We start from the raw sequence: 2,500 nt of genomic DNA on the forward strand, positions 1-2,500 counted from the left end.
ATTTTATACTGCCATAACATTCTTTTCTATTACATTTTACATTTCATTTTTCAACTTATCATTGAATTTACTTGAGTTAAGAAGTAAAAGAGGTCTGAAGTTTATGATTTTGAGCACCTACAGCCAAACCACACTGGACATGCCCAATCTCGTCTGATCTTGGAAGCTATGCAGTGTTGGGCCTGGTTAGTACTTGGATGGGAGACCACCTGGGAATACCAGGTGCTGTAGGTAATTTTATACTGCCATAACATTCTTTTCTATTACATTATACATTTAATTTTTTCAAATTATCAATGAATTTACTTGAGTTAAGAAGTAAAAGAGGTCTAAAGTTAATATTTCTGAGCACCTACAGCCAAACCACACTGGACATGGCCAATGTTGTCTGATCTTGGAAGCTATGCAGTGTTGGGGCTGGTTAGTACTTGGATGGGAGACCACCTGGGAAAACCAGGTGCAGTAGGTAATTTTATATAGCCATAACATTCTTTTCTATTACATTTTACATTACATTTTTTCAACTTATCAATGAATTTACTTGAGTTAAGAAGTAAAAGAGGTCTAAAGTTAATGCATTTGAGCACCTACAGCCAAACCACACTGGACATGCCCAATCTCGTCTGATCTTGGAAGCTATGCAGTGTTGGGCCTGGTTAGTACTTGGACGGGAGACCACCTGGGAAAACCAGGTGCAGTAGGTAATTTTATATAGCCATAACATTCTTTTCTATTACATTTTACATTACATTTTTTCAACTTATCAATGAATTTACTTGAGTTAAGAAGTAAAAGAGGACTAAAGTTAATATTTCAGAGCACCTACAGCCAAACCATACTGGACATGGCCAATGTTGTCTGATCTTGGAAGCTATGCAGTGTTGGGCATGGTTAGTACTTGGTATGGGAAACCACCTGGGAATGCCAGGTGCTGTAGGTAATTTTATACTGCCATAACATTATTTTGTATTACATTTTACATTTTATTTTTTTGCAATTATCAATGAATTTACTTGAGTTAAGAAGTAAAAGAGGTCTAAAGTTAATGTTGTTGAGCACCTACAGTCAAACCACACTGGACATGCCCAATCTCGTCTGATCTTGGAAGCTATGCAGTGTTGGGGCTGGTTAGTACTTGGATGGGAGACCACCTGGGAATACCAGGAGCTGTAGGTAATTTTATACTGCCATAACATTCTTTTCTATTACATTTTACATTTAATTTTTTCAACTTATCAATGAATTTACTTGAGTTAATAAGTAATAGAGGTCTAAAGTTAATGTTTTTGAGAACCAACAGCCAAACCACACTGGACAAGCCCAATCTCATCTGATCTTCGAAGCTAGGCAGTGTTGGGCCTGGTTAGTATTTGGATGGGAGACCACCTGGGAATACCAGGTGCTGTAGGTAATTTTATATAGCCATAACATTCTTTTCTATTACATTTTACATTACATTTTTTCAACTTATCAATGAATTTACTTGAGTTAAGAAGTAAAAGAGGTCTAAAGTTAATATTTTTGAGCACCTACAGCCAAACCACACTGGACATGGCCAATGTCGTCTGATCGTGGACGCTATGCAGTGTTGGGCCTGGTAAGTACTTGGATGGGAGAACACATGGGAATACCAGGTGCTGTACATCATTTTATACTGCCATAACATTCTTTTCTATTACATTTTACATTTAATTTTTTCAACTTATCAATGAATTTACTTGAGTTAAGAAGTATAAGAGGTCTAAAGTTAATGTTTTTGAGCACCTACAGACAAACCACACTGGACGTGCCCAATCTCATCTGATCTTGGAAGCTATGCAGTGTTGGGCCTGGTTAGTACTTGGATGGGAGACTACATGGGAATACCATGTGCTTTAGGTAATTTTATACTGCCATAACAGTCTTTTCTATTACATTTTACATTTAATTTTTCAACTTACCAATGAATTTACTTGAGTTAAGAAGTAAAAGAGGTCTAAAGTAAATATTTTTGATCGCCTGCAGCCAAACCACACTGGACATGCCCAATCTCTTCTGATCTTGGAAGCTATGCAGTATTGGGCCTGGTTAGTACTTGGATGGGAGAACACCTGGGAATTCCAGATGCTGTAGTTAATTTTATACTGACATAACATTCTTTTCTATTACATTTTACATTTAATTTTTTCAACTTATCAATGAATTTACTTGAGTTAAGAAGTAAAAGAGGTCTAAAGTTAATGTTTTTGAGTGCCTGCAGCCAAACCACACTGGACATGCCCAATCTCGTCTGATCTTGGAAGCTATGCAGTGTTGGGCCTGGTTAGTACTTGGATGGGAGACCAACTGGAAATAACAGAAGCTGTAAGTAATTTTATACTGCCATAACATTCTTTTCTATTATATTTTACATTTCATTTTTCAACTTATCATTGAATTTACTTGAGTTAAGAAGTAAAAGAGGTTTGAAGTTTATGATTTTGAGCACCTACAGCCAAACCACACTGGACATGCCCAATCT

The 2,500-nt window shown here is 36.6% G+C and overlaps 1 non-coding gene and 7 pseudogenes across 1 annotated transcript; all 8 read left to right on the forward strand.

Moving 5' to 3' along the window:
• Positions 1–115: 115 nt before the first annotated feature.
• LOC148455321 (5S ribosomal RNA) lies at positions 116–234 on the forward strand. The gene has a single exon (XR_015873042.1). It is a non-coding gene; the product is annotated as a 5S ribosomal RNA (ribosomal RNA).
• Positions 235–585: 351 nt separating this feature from the next.
• On the forward strand, positions 586–704 carry LOC148455322 (5S ribosomal RNA; annotated as a pseudogene).
• A 353-nt stretch (positions 705–1,057) lies between these two features.
• LOC148455323 (5S ribosomal RNA) lies at positions 1,058–1,176 on the forward strand (annotated as a pseudogene).
• A 116-nt stretch (positions 1,177–1,292) lies between these two features.
• Positions 1,293–1,411, forward strand: LOC148455324 (5S ribosomal RNA; annotated as a pseudogene).
• A 351-nt stretch (positions 1,412–1,762) lies between these two features.
• LOC148455325 (5S ribosomal RNA) lies at positions 1,763–1,881 on the forward strand (annotated as a pseudogene).
• A 115-nt stretch (positions 1,882–1,996) lies between these two features.
• LOC148455326 (5S ribosomal RNA) lies at positions 1,997–2,115 on the forward strand (annotated as a pseudogene).
• Positions 2,116–2,231: 116 nt separating this feature from the next.
• On the forward strand, positions 2,232–2,350 carry LOC148455327 (5S ribosomal RNA; annotated as a pseudogene).
• A 115-nt stretch (positions 2,351–2,465) lies between these two features.
• LOC148455328 (5S ribosomal RNA) overlaps positions 2,466–2,500 on the forward strand; it is a 119-nt pseudogene continuing 84 nt past the window's right edge.

The sequence above is a fragment of the Taudactylus pleione genome, unplaced genomic scaffold, assembly GCF_031769625.1.
Source record: "Taudactylus pleione unplaced genomic scaffold, aTauple2 ptg000967l, whole genome shotgun sequence".
Taxonomy (NCBI): domain Eukaryota; kingdom Metazoa; phylum Chordata; class Amphibia; order Anura; family Myobatrachidae; genus Taudactylus; species Taudactylus pleione.